Source organism: Dermacentor andersoni, chromosome 6 (assembly GCF_023375885.2).
Source record: "Dermacentor andersoni chromosome 6, qqDerAnde1_hic_scaffold, whole genome shotgun sequence".
Classification (NCBI taxonomy): domain Eukaryota; kingdom Metazoa; phylum Arthropoda; class Arachnida; order Ixodida; family Ixodidae; genus Dermacentor; species Dermacentor andersoni.
Window position 1 is genome coordinate 41,105,065 of NC_092819.1, and position 13,136 is coordinate 41,118,200.

The 13,136-nt window shown below is 50.6% G+C and overlaps 1 protein-coding gene across 2 annotated transcripts in view; it reads left to right on the forward strand.

The window, feature by feature from the left end:
- LOC126522101 (transcription initiation protein SPT3 homolog) overlaps window positions 1-13,136 on the forward strand; it is a 108,600-nt gene that overhangs the window by 12,823 nt on the left and 82,641 nt on the right. The window lies entirely within an intron of this gene.

Genomic DNA, 13,136 nt, shown 5'->3' on the forward strand with positions numbered 1-13,136 from the left:
GTTGGCTAAATTTACGGGCCATTGATGTTACGCCCGGTTGATGCTTTCGCGCCGCTACAGATATATTGCACTTGACGTTACGGGCGCCATATTAAACCTGCAAATGTTTGCGGATCACAGCCTTGACTTCTGTGCGATTTGCATCTTTAACTCTATCCAGAAATAATGGTGGGAGATAAGCGGGTTGTATTGAGAAGGTAATGTTTTTACCATACCCAGAAATTTTGGACATTGCCCCTGCGGCCGTTTGTTGAACTTCACTGCAATGCACCAGCAGTACCCTATGGGCAGAATTATTAAAAAAATTATATTACAGAAAGCCGTCAGGATTTCAGCGATTTTCGGTTAGCAACGCCGAGAAGGTATGGCCTTCTGATAACATGCGTACTTACGGTAATTATTTTTAACCTTGCGTTTTAGTACCGACCAAGACACTTCCATAACGCTACAAAGAAGTTAAGATTAAGTGCCGTAAATACGCATGTTAATAAATGGGCCTACCCTCTCGACGTAACTAACTGAAATTTGTTGAAATTCTGGCGGCCTTCTGAAATATTTTTTGAAGCTACTGCCCGTTGAGTTACGCTCGTGCACTGCGGTGAAGTTCGACGGGTGGTCACAGGGGCAATGTGGCCGCGATGACGTTGCTGTAAACTACGTACGCTTATCCGTCGGTCTAAATTTGCTGTACGATCGGCTGCAAGGCGATCTTCATGCAGTTCATCCACTGGCCCCCAGTTCTCGCGTTCTTTTGTTTACCGCGTCTGACTGAGGTATTGTGGACCTGGACTCAAGACCTGGATGAGAGTCATACTGCGTTAATGCTCTTGAGCCTGTAGTAGAAACATAGGATGATCACGTGAAATGGGACATATAGTAATTGGCTATAGCAACGCACCCACACACACAAAAAAGGAAAGGTGGAAAGGTGGAAAGGGGCGCATTTGGCTGGAGCGTGTGTTTTATAGTGCAACAAGGCCCTTGTCCAGAAACCAGCCTAGGAGGCCTCTTTTGCGCAGTTATATATTAGCCCTTTATTTGTTTATTAAGTCCTTCTTGCTTGCGTGACAGCATATTGATGCAGGACGATATAGTACAAAGGTATGAATACTGACGTAGGCATGACGATGGCACGACGACGGCACAATGGATCACACGTAGCAAACAATGTGTCGAAACCGCCGGTCGGGGCTCTAGTATACTGCTAAGGCTTCAGTCTTGGCTTCTTCTTCCGCAAAGACACGGGGATGATGTCAGTTACGAACAACACCTTTATTAGCTCTGTGAAAACTTAATTACTATTGCAATTTTTTTTGTTTGCCCGCGGCCTCTTGTGTCTGCAAGGCACGGAGTGCATTCCTTGCCAGCTGTCCCGAATTTTAAGTAAAGTTTACAAGCTTGATTTCGTTTTACGATTTTGTCAGTGTTCCGTAAAGCTTTACGAGAACTCTGTGTCGAGCAAGTTTCGCTCGTCTTCTGATAGTGAAAGGATATGCAAGAGGGTATCTGCTTCGAGAAAGTTTATACAGACATGTTCCTAAAGCAGGGAAAATCGGCAGCGCCAAAGTCAGAAAAAGTCGCTGCGATCTAGCTTGTCAAGTAACTTTAATAAAGCGCGTATGTATCCCTGAAAAGGCTTGTGCTCAGGCCTGAAAAGTGCGTGTGCCTATTCCTCAAATGCCGCGTGCCCTTCCCCTGCCCATTTCCAGCTTGCGTGTCCTGCGGGATCTTGCGCATATCAAAGCTCGCAGATTGGCGGGTATGGGAATGTCTTGCCCAGTCTAGTATGCTTCCCCGGCCTCTCAGGTAATCTCCATGCCGCGCTTCGTTCCCTTGCAGTATGTACTGGCGATATGACCTAGCTGGCCGAAAGTTTGCGCCTGTTCTAAAAAAATAAAAAAAAAAAGTTTGGAACTTCTTCCCGAACCCTGGAGATGAACCCACATTTCTTCATCGCACTTCTCCCGCAACTTACTTTATTTTATCGCCCACTTTCTCTCTTTCCTGCTTCCTTTTCCTTTGTCGCGGCACCGCGTGCTTCCACATTGGGGTGTAGGAATCCGACCGCCCGGCCACGGGCAATATGACCTCCTCTGCGCGGTCAATAACGCTCTTATATACCAGGCTGGCTGTGCCTTGGAGCACCTGGCACATTGAGAGAGAGGGATAAAAAAATAAAAGGAAAAGAAAGAAGGGCTTCTCCAGCTTTCCTGCCCTTCCCCCGTGCCTCCATACGGGTTTCATTCGCGGTGCTGCTGGGTTCCCGACATTCCTTGCTGCGGCAGCTTTGGCGGCTAAGTTTTACTCTTCATCACGCGCACGCCACCGCGGCACATTTAATCCTTTCCTGGCCGATGCTCCGTAACCCCACCGTCCTTCGTCTTCTCCTTCCCCTCACTTCACCCTCCCTGCCTCTTATAGAACTGCCTCCACCCTCCTCGTGACGAGAATATGCCCGAAAGACATCTTTCATTTTTCTCCTTCCGTGCGGAACGCTTTATCAGCATGCCTTCCGCTCATTTATCAAACCGCTCATTTCATTCTGCTTCCATATAATTGTCATAGTCATCACTATTGTCACTATCAGCATTACTGTGATTCCTTTTCATTATCGCGTCGTAGTTAACTCAGCTGCAGGGCTGTCTCTGCACGCAAAGAAATTTCCAATCACCACGGTTGTGTGTCGATCGAAACCATCCTCGCTGCGCCCGGAAATTCCTTCATCTGTTCGCCTTACCTCATTGGTTGACACCCTCGATGCTGTTTTACCCCGTATGGCTAAAGTGTTTTGCACTGGTGAACCTACCATCAGTTCTCCACGCTTTGTTACTTGCTCAACTTCACTAGAATAATTTCAACCAGGATATTGAAATGCCGTGGCTCCAACCGAGTAAGGGACGTATACATGCAGACGTCATTTAGCCCTGTTTGTGGTCTTCAGGAAGTGTCGCTTGAAGCTTCGTAGGTGCATATGCTTTGGATCAGTGACAGCTGCTGAGATCAAACTTGCGTAAGATGCTAAGTAATCACAAAACTGGCATCGGAAGCACTGGCTTCTGCAAATACTTACAGAAATTATAACATTTCAAAATCGTTTCGGTTAAGAAATTATGTCATATGGTCAGGAAATGGCGTCCCTAATCGCCGCCAGTGGCCGTACGAAGCGAGACGCCTCGATACTTATTTCACTGCCCTTGTTCGCCACTGATACTCTGACATCATGCGTAATTCTTTCGTCAAAAGCGGCGCATTTATTCTCGGGTTGAAGCGGTAGCAATGATTTGTTCGGGAGTGCACACTATGAGGTAGGGAGCGGGGTAAAAAAAAGTGCTATTCACAAACTCGCAGAAGAAACCTAAATGGAGTGTTCGACGCTAACGCCGGCTGGCTCTAAACGCGTCACCAGCTCGCGAATCACTCTAGACAGATTGGCCATCTCTGTGTGTTCGCGCAGCTGGAGACGGCTCAGAGTCGCCACCGCCTGGCGCTGTGATATATTCTCCAGTCGTGACGCGTGCCGCCGCCGCCGCCAACGGCAGCAGCTGAGACTTGTGCCCCGTGTCCGGGAGGCTAGGAAGAGAGAGTTGGGATAGATTTGCCGGGCACGACCCCCCCACACGCTTATGGCGCTTTATGCGGGGCCCGACGCAGCGGTCATCCGTCACCACGGCAAGGCGGGGGGAGTGTCGCGGAAGGCGCTGACGTCTCGCTTCGTTTTTGTTTTTTTCTTTCGTATTTCTTTAGGGACGTTGTTGTTTTCGGAGCTGGCCACGTTGGTTGTTTCTCTTTGTTTCCGTTACAGCTATCGTACGAATGTGGGATTGGATTTTCAATTCCTGCGAAACTGCTTGTCCTTTTGGGCATTGTTTCGGAGCTGTCGCGTCATCCCTATCGTGCTTGTGGAGGAATTACCGCAGCAAGTTATTCCGGCTTCCTTCGAGCGCTTTTGAATGCGTCTTTGAAGCCTAATTTACTGCGTGGCTAGACGCGTTGAAAGCCCGTGACGTTGCTTTGGCACATACTCTAGCTAGGGCACATACGGCTGTGCCTGCTGTAGGGCTGTGGGCCTGCACCATATCTTTGGCAGGTTAAGAAGGAGGAGATGCCCATTCGCCTGCTTATGCCTCCTACCACTGAATTTTTACCTATACAGGTTCGGTCTGGCACCGTCCCCTCTGTGTACTACCTGTCAGGAACCTGAAAACATTGACCACTTTCTACTAGCATGCCGTAGATTTAAATATCAAAGGAAAAAAAATTCGATTTTCCTTTGCGAAAATTAGCTATTCTTTAGCTACTCAACATAACATCTCCTTCGGGGCTTCTTCATTGGGCTTTAGCCACAATAACATCTGCATGGCCATTTGCGACTACCTCTGTCACACAAGAAGGCTACCATGTTAATTCTCGAAATAAATTATTGGATAGCTCATTAAATTGCTGATTGTGTGCTCAAAATTATTCTAATACTACCAAAAATTGCCGTTTATACATAATTACAATTATTTTTATTTATGTGCCTGCCAGGTAAATATCTTTCCTAACTATCATAACCGTTATACACTACCTGGCCCTGATTTACTTTTACGTTTAAGTTTTTTCTCTCTGCCCTTCCCTTTAACCTTTAACCGCGGGCTTGTTGGCCAATCACCGGTAGTGGGTAAGCGCCACAACTGAACAATAAGCAAGCAAGCAAACAAGCAAGACTGTGCCTCCATTTTGCTTTCTTGTTGTCTCGTATCGAAGATTCTCTCCGTACATATTGTAACTCGATGTGACTAATCGTATCTTTCTGCTCGAGCGAGATCGTGGAAGGCGTTCACACTGCTGAGGAGACTGAGCGAGACAAGACGGGAGCGCCAGCCTCACCCACGTATAATGCCTCGTCTCAAGTCCAGTCCTGACCTCGCGAACGGTAAGCGTGCTTCAAGCTCAAATAACGATGACATCTCGGCCAATTCTCGCGAGGAATCAACGCAGCCGCAGCAACAACTAAAAGCTGCTCTGCCAAAGGTATCCACGTCTTCCCCTCCGAATGAAAGCGACGGTGCCTTAAAAGCACGCGACACCCCGCAACAACTCGGTGTTTCTTTAATGGGCTCGCATGGCGGTTCGAATTCGACTGCGCATGCTCTCACTGTATCGCTTGACAATGCAAAGAGCACGCGGCTGACCGAGTCGCGCCCCAAGTTCAAGCGGACGGCTAAGTCAGATAACGCGAAAAGGAGCACGGCGTCGCATTCAGAAGAACCTGGCGCTGGAAACAAGCCTGCCAGCCCTGACACCACAGTAGGAGAAGCGAGATCAGCTTATGTTGGTCGTCTGGCTCTGTCCGGCGACGTAGCTAAACGCTTGGTAGACGATGCCGCAGCACATGAAACTGCTTCGGTCGCAAGCTCTGGTCAGGCGGATCAGCCAATCGGCGGGCTGCATGGAGGGAATGCTCTTCCCGTAGGCGACTCCGAAAAGAACCTGCTCATCGACAGGTGCAAGCAGCTCTGCGTTTCATCCGCGCCGGCGACTGTGACGAACGGTGGCGTTGCTCTGCCCTTTTCTGTACAGTCATCGGGACGGAAACCCTTGACTTCTTCCGCCTGTCCAGCGTTGAGCGCCGAGCTTTTACCGAGCTCCACAACGAGCAGCTTCGCCAGGATATTTTCCAGCTTGCCTCGCGTGGACCGCCGCGCCGCCGGCTCTGTCTTGGCCTACCAGCTCACCTTTCTTGTCCTCCTAGTTGGTTCATTGGTAGTCATTCTGCGTTCCTCTCCCCGCAAGCGTGAGCTTGCTCTGAACGGGTCTGAATGGGGCGCCCTGGCCGTTCTCTCCGGCTTCGTCAACGCAAGGATGGACCCCTGTGACTCCTTCTACCACTACGCTTGTGGAAGTGCATCGCGTGGCAGCCACTCAGTATGGTCAGTGCACAACGTACTCAAGCCGTGGTGGGCCAGCATCGGCTCGCTCTACTGGCCGTCCGGCACAAAGGCGGGACAATTCTTGCGTGACTACTTTCAGGCCTGCATCGACACCAGCATGGAAATAGAGACGCGAGGCGCGGAGACGGCTCGTGCTCTTGTGGAAATTGTGAAACCACGATCCACAATAACCTGGTTCAGGTTTCTGCTGCTACTGATGCATATGAACCTCAAATACGGCGTCAAGGTGGTCGTGGTCTTCTCCATGCTCGGTTCTGGACCGTGGCCTGACGCCATCATTCCTGTGACCCCCAAGGTGCGTGTTGAGGATCCGCTAGTGGTTCTTCTTAACCCCGTGCATCACGTCGTGAATGCAGAAGTGAGAGACGTTTACGATCGAATACGACGTGACGCCCTTAAAACCTTAAACCAAGCGTTATCTACCAACGTCACCGACCGGGATGTAGAGCGTCTCGTCGCAGATTTGGACTCGGTGGTTGTGGAACCTCCTTTGGGTGGCATGGGAAACTTGGACGTCCTGGAAACGGCTGTTCCCGCCATAAACCCTTACAGATGGCGCCGCTACACCGAGGAAATTGTCAAACGGCCGTTTACTGGCCGAGTCTATCACGCTCCCATACCGGCGCTGAAGCACCGTTTTTCGATTTTGTTGGACAAAGAGCGACTGCCTCAGGCGATAGTGTTTACTCTACTGGAAGCAACCACGGACCTGCTGCTAGACATTATTCAACAGCTGTCGGCCAAGAAAATGCACCGCTATTTCATTGTGTGCCAGAAGCTCACGTTCCGTTTCGAAGCAGTCGCAGTGCTTAGTGCTATCCAAAAGTATCCCAGAAGCCCCCAGCACGACTCCGCGCTCGTCGCTGTATTTGAATCGATCACCGAGTCCGTAGTATCGCAGGTTTCAAAGAGCTTTCCCACGTCGGCCGATGCGTCCAAGGCAACTGCGCGACTCCGTGAGCTCCGGCTTCTCATGCCTTCAGAAGTCATACCGTTGGACGCTCCCTTGCCTACTTTGAGCTCCAGCTATGCCAGAAACTACCTGCTTGCGGAAACTTATGGCCTCTCCGTAGACCGCTTCCAACCAGCAAAGAAAGAACTCGACGCGTCGGCGATCACCGCGCTGTTAGGGCTTAGGCCGTCGGTGATCGGCGTGTACGTTATCCTTCCGGTGACGTTGTATGCCGCGCTGAAGCTCGTATCCTCCACCGACGCTACCATTCCAATGTCCGTCGTGGGCGTCGACTTGGCAGACGCGCTTTGGTCTTTCGCCTTCCAGGGCTCATGGAGTCGAGAGACCACGTTGATGCTTTCTGAGTACGCCCGCTGTCACGATGCCCAGTGGAGTCTCAGCAGACTGCGATTTCAGTACCCTGTGCTCAGCCTGGGATCTGCACTTAATGCCAGCAGAAACGCGTTGTGGAACCGCAAGTTCACCGTTGACGAGCTGAGCTTTGAGACGTCGCGAAGCGAGGTGTTCTATACGCTCTTCGTGATGCATCACTACTGTCTGTCGTCGCGCAAAACACGTGCCATTCTGGTTGCTGAAGTGGACTACTTGATGGCCGTGTCCGTGGACTTTGCCAAAGCGTTCGGCTGCTTACTGCCGTACAACGTGACAGCGTGTGCTTTGCCAGGTGTTCAGTAATTTGCCCGGCGTGTTGGCAGACCTTTCCAATGTTTGCGCGTGTACTATAGAGGAAACGTTTGTCTATGGCCTGGCTACCAGTTAATTTGTTTAAATCGTTTCGTTTGTTCCTTCTTTAGTTATTCAGGTTTCCCGCTTCTACTGAGGAGCAACATGTGACGCGTTACAATCAGTACTTAACACTTTGATCAAGTGATTCGTGCCCTTTCACGCCTCTCCGCGGCTCATCTCACAATACTACAATATCTATGAGCCAGGTGTCAAGGGATTTGTTGTTCTGCGAAGTTTAACGAGCATCTTACCAATTTAGTTTTGCTATTTGACTTACCGACTTTTTCTCAACAATGCTTTGACGGGAACGCTTAGCAATGTGATGGGCCGAGTCATTTTTGGTCGTCGTGCGAGCCGCTACATCTGTAATTCACCTATGTTACATTCTGTTCAGTTCCTTTTGCTGCATGGAAAGTGGAACGACTGCGAAGGGTATTACCGTTTTTTCATTACACTCGTGTTTCATGAGCGTTTCATGTAAATTGAGACAGCTTTCTCACTGTTTCGCCCGCATTGAATGAACTAAAAAAATGTAGTCTGCTCCGAGTTTAGCAAGAAACCTGCTTGAACTTGTGAGCGCGCTTTGTGTCGGGCTTCACCTCAAGTTAACATATGATGCGTCAAAGCACGCTTTACAGGAGTAAAACGCGCATAATGAGTTGCAAGTTGTCGCTTCGTGCCCTTGTTTTAGCTGGATTGTAAGCGTGCACTAGGAAGGCCCATAGTCGATAGTTCACGAAATGTTTCTCTTTACTGTTAAGCCCTCAATGGTAAAGTATGATTTACTGGAAATACAAGCGATAATAAATGGCATGTTGGATCCCGTAAGGGACCGGCGGTTGTAGAGTCAGCCGCAGGAGCGGGACTTTGTGTTGCTCGAACATAATACGGTGGCTGCCTTGACATGTCACAGCTATGTTATGCCGATTGATGCCAGGGACATTACTTTTCAGCGTTGTTCGATTACGGCTAAAACGTAACGGACGGAAGAAATTTATGTCGTGTTGGCAAAGGTTACGTGAGCGTTATTTTTACGTTGATTCCTTGTCGACCACGTTCGCCGAAACTGCAGCAGAAATATAGCCACTTCAACAGGCGCCAATCTCTACTGTCAAGTACCCAGGTAGATGAGACGTCACGCTGACGTATCGTCTAAGACTACTGTTCAACAGCATATGCACTGCAGTAATTGTAACGCGGACATCTGGTCGGTGTAGTCGCCGATGGGATACAGTAAAGAAACAATACATTGAGTTCGACGTCGCAGAGAACCACAGGACTCCATATTAACGTTTCCACTGGCGTTCCCTATCGCGCCCGCAAAGTTTGATAGACAAGTGTTCTTTACTTTCTGCCCCCACTGGAATACAGCCGCCGTGGTCGAAAATTGAACCCATGACCTCTAGCAAGAACCAGAAGCCGCACGTGCTTATGGACAAGGTATACAAGTTTGCGTGATGCATTGAGAAACGAGAGATTTGTGTTCTAGGTTAGAGAAAGCAAATGATTTTACTCCACGTGTCAGCAGTAAGGGATGAAAAAGCTACGGGCGTCCGGTTGCGTAAAGCACAACCCGCTAAAACAACCTGATTGTTGAATCCAATTTTGACGAATGTAACACCTCTTCCAAACGCACAGAGTAATCACAACGTGACTTCACGTAGTGTTTTGCATGTACCTTCTTCATCGCCCCCTCTCGTGAAGCTGAATGTGTCTGCTTTATGAACGCGTAGCCTTGCCAATGAACCTACGGTAGTCACAGACAGACAACACTCGGTTTGATGTACACAAGGCATATCTGTTCATCAGGCGCGTTCTTCGAGTCGTTGGCAACGTGATTTAACATAAGCTTCGCGTGTCATACAGCAAAGCGCGTAGTCGTAAAGAGGCTTTGTACATGGTACTGTGTATTTCCTTCGTTCTCATGCCTCTTGCTTTGGGGCACGACCTCAGTATGAGATCCACTTGTCGTCTGAAAGTGCGCGTTTCCATGCGCACTCGGCCTGCCTGGGCCAGCTCTGTTGCTGCGTCATCAACATGCTACCGCAGGGGTCGCGAAATAACTACGTTGTGTGCGACAGCGAGCGGAGGAGGGTGAGGAGGAAAGCTGGGACGTGTGGGGGCGACCGGGAGGTTGAGTCATCTCGACGCTCGCGCTGTAATGGGATAAGAGGGAGGAAGGAAAAAAAAAAAAAAAAAGACGCGGCGGAAGCAAAGCGAAGAACGTGGCAGCCACGTCGCTTGCGGAAACAGCGGCGCCTATATGTACGACGAGGGGTGCGCAACGCGGCGGTGTCTGCGGCGGCTGCGGCGTCGGTGCTGGCGAGGGAACGACGCGAAGCGAGCGCTTGCCTGCGTCGGAGCCCCGGGAGCAAGGCTATATAGCCCGCCGGATGGAGGCTGGAGAGCCAGTGAAGCGTCTCGCGACCGCCTGGGCCCGCGCTGATAACAGGCCGCGGCGGAGGCCTTGTGGTTTGAAACCGCCAACGGGCGCGTCTCGAGCTCCTCGCCACCTCTTCCGCGGACGGCACCTCCGCCGCCGCCGTTAGAGTTTCTCGAAACCAGGCAATAGAGTGGGCGAGAGTAAAGCGAGACAAAAAGAAAAAAAAATGGTAGGGAGAGTTTTCCCGTCCGTCTGGACTGCCTTATATCGTGCACTGCGCGTATTTTCTTGCAAACTTCCGAGTGGGGAACATGGTGGCACTCAAACCGTGATGAAGGAGTGAGAGCGAGCGAGCGAGCGAGTTATGGGCTTTAGTACGTGGGGCGAAGCCGAGGCGGCGGTGGCGGACGGATGCGCTCCCTGATCCCGGATTTCTCATCCTCCTCTATAGCTTGCCGCAAGTCTTTCCGTGCCTTCCTTCTCGCCGCGCTGTGGTTTTGCTGGCCCCTCCCGCGGGGAGCTTCGACGTTGGATGTGTATACGTACTATTACGAAACGAGACGTCAAAAGGGAGAGGTGAGGCGTAGACCTAGGCGCGCTTAGTATATCCTTCCTCCTTTCCACAAGTGGGCAAGAGTGAACGGAGGACGGAACACAACTCTTTGCTTGTCTTTCTTTTACTCGCCTTTTTTTTTTTTTTTGCTCTGTCGTCCCTTGGCAGTCGGAAGAGAGAACGAGGACGTGGCAGAAGAGCTAGGCGAAGACGAAAAGAAACGTGTAAACAAAAGTGCCCCGAATAAACACAAGAGGCCCGCTGGAGAAGTCGCGCTTGGCTGCGTCGGTTTCGTTGGGTTCGACGGGGCATCGCAGCCGCGGGTGTACGCCTGCGCACGCCACCGCTTCCGCTTGCTGGGAAAAGCGGCAGCGGACGTCAAAAATCCTTTATATCCTTCGGAGGGGAAATGGGCAGGGAAAGAGTGGGGGAGGGAAGAAGAGATTCAGAGGAAAAAGAAGGAATTGGAGTCGACTGGCAAGCAACCTTTCGCTTTTCTTCCTCTCTCTCTCTCTCTCTCTCTCTCTCTTTTTACTCTGCTTGAAAGCAAGCGGAGATGGCGGGAAGCCGCCGTCGCCGCCGCAGTGTGCCGGCCGCGGCCGACACCGCCAGCTCACGGTGCTGCCTCCGCTGCGCTGCTGTCCCCCTGCGTCGTCATTCTACTAATGCGCCTTGTCGGTGTTTGCCCCGCGGTCCTTTATAGATCCCTCGCCTTCGCGCGCTCTCCGTTGCCTCCACTGCCACCCTCTCGCATTGTTTCTTTCTTTTTTTACTTTGTTTCTGAAGTCTGTCCCCGGTTTACGCGCCTTCTGCCATCCTCCTCCTGAGCCTCCTTTAGCGAGTGCCACAGAAGGAAAAAGAAGCCCATGTGATATAGCCTGACCTCCGTCGCCTTCCTTGCGTCTTCGGGCGTCACTTTCGAAGCGGCCTGTCTTTTGCGCTGACTCTCTTTCTTTTCTTTTTTTTCGTTGGTTTGAAAATGCTTTTCTAACTTACCACGGCCTTTCTTTTCTTTTGCCTTTTTTGACGCATATTTTATTGCTTCTTTTCCTCCGAAGATTTTGACGTCGCTTCGGGAAGGAAGTCGTGTCGTCCGAGCCTGTTGTCTCTCCGGCTTTCCGGGATTCCTTCGTTGGCGGACTGCATGTGGCCGCGGGCCTATATCTCTCTTTTCGGCTTCTTTTCTGCGCCTCCGGTTGCCAGTTGCATGTTTACTCTGCGATATTGCCGTGTCGCTTCAGCGGTGTATAACTGGCGGTGCACAGCGGAGATCATTTCGGCGAGCGGTGTACCCGGTTGCAGCTTATCTGTCTGGAGAGCGCGCGGAGGCGGTGGTTACCCGGCGCGCTCGCCTAGAGTGTATCCGAAATCAGTGGGATGGTTCGCCGTTTAGAGCCAGAAACCATCTTTTTTAAAAGCGAAGCGTTCTCTGCTAACACTCCCGGACTATTGTGATCGTGGCCGCTGATTGCTGCTGTCTTGCCGAATAGCTCATGCTTAATGAAGCATCTAATTACGTGCTCGATAATGGGGTCGACCCTCTGACCTCCACTGCAGCTGACCAACGGTCTAACCATTAAGCCACAGTTTCTTTTCTTTTTCATGGTACTTATTTCAGGCACGCGTGGCTCCTGCGGAAAACAAACAGATAAACGAGTCCAAGGAGTATTTTCTTGTTGCACGGTGACGAAGACACATACAGAGAGCACCGTAGAGTTTCTGTTCGTTCTTGGAACGAGTATACGTGCGATTGTGGCGATTAAGCCACAGTCGCACGCATACTTCTATCGTACCAACTCCAACTAGCTTGTTGAGGTGAGCGCCGTGTGTGTCACATTGCGTAGCTAGCACGGGTCCGCGAGAGCACGTGCTACGTGTGGACGATGTGATTTGAAATAATTGAAGATGTCCTAGAGCGGCCAGAACACCTGCCTGCCACAAAAGCTGACCGGAGTTTTGCTGCTCAATGACGAGTTTGCCAGCTCGTCTCCTCGGGGCATATCACAACACAGATATACGGCCGCCGCGTATCTGTGTTATCCGATTCCAATAACGTACGTGCACTGATGAGATTTCCATGCCAGTTTATGAATCTCTGGGTCAGCGTCTCCCAAAGCGTGGGTAATCACGGAGCTGTAAGACGGAGAACTTCACCCATCTTGGTCTCACGCATGCGCGGACACAAAGTAAAAGCTGTGGTGCCTCTTCTTCTTTCGCGTACAGTGCCCACTTGGCATATAAACGTATGCGATACGGTGGACTTTCAGTTTATGAGCGGCATATTCTTATGATTGGGGTCGTATTTTCGTGTATGCAATAACGATGTTGAGGAACTGCAACATGCTTCTCTAGGGTAGCTTGTATTCAAGTACACTGATATTACCATTACTTACGTTTGATGGAGCACGGACATGCTGCCAGAAAGAGCCTTCTTGTGCTCCGGTTGTTGCCATAGCGATCTCTGCGTCACTTAGGCACCCAGCTGAAAAGTAAAATGCTGAAGTAAAAAGAACAAAGGAAAAAGAAAAGCTGAGCGCAGTCAGAGCATACTGCTACTGTATATGAGCC